Source organism: Penaeus monodon, chromosome 34 (assembly GCF_015228065.2).
Source record: "Penaeus monodon isolate SGIC_2016 chromosome 34, NSTDA_Pmon_1, whole genome shotgun sequence".
Taxonomy (NCBI): Eukaryota; Metazoa; Arthropoda; class Malacostraca; order Decapoda; family Penaeidae; genus Penaeus; species Penaeus monodon.
Window position 1 is genome coordinate 6,144,868 of NC_051419.1, and position 234 is coordinate 6,145,101.

General features: G+C 27.8%; 1 protein-coding gene across 1 annotated transcript in view; it reads right to left on the reverse strand.

The window, feature by feature from the left end:
- LOC119594543 (UPF0488 protein C8orf33 homolog) overlaps positions 1-234 on the reverse strand; it is a gene marked incomplete at its 5' end in the record, with an annotated part of 9,598 nt that overhangs the window by 1,496 nt on the left and 7,868 nt on the right.

Below are 234 nucleotides of genomic sequence, written 5' to 3' on the forward strand. Positions count from 1 at the left end.
TTCTTAGTTATCTTACAAAATTTTACTTTTATGCTTCCGTTTCTTGAAAAATGAAGAAGTTTGACTGTGATTTGACTGTGCTTTACTTACAAAAAATTTTCAGTACCAAGATTTTTTTCTACATTTAGCTTGCTCATTTACTCATCTCATTTGTTTTATCTCATTTTAACCCTTTCCCTTGTCTTATACTTCAGCTTTTACTTATAACATTTCTAAACTTACGAATTAATCTAC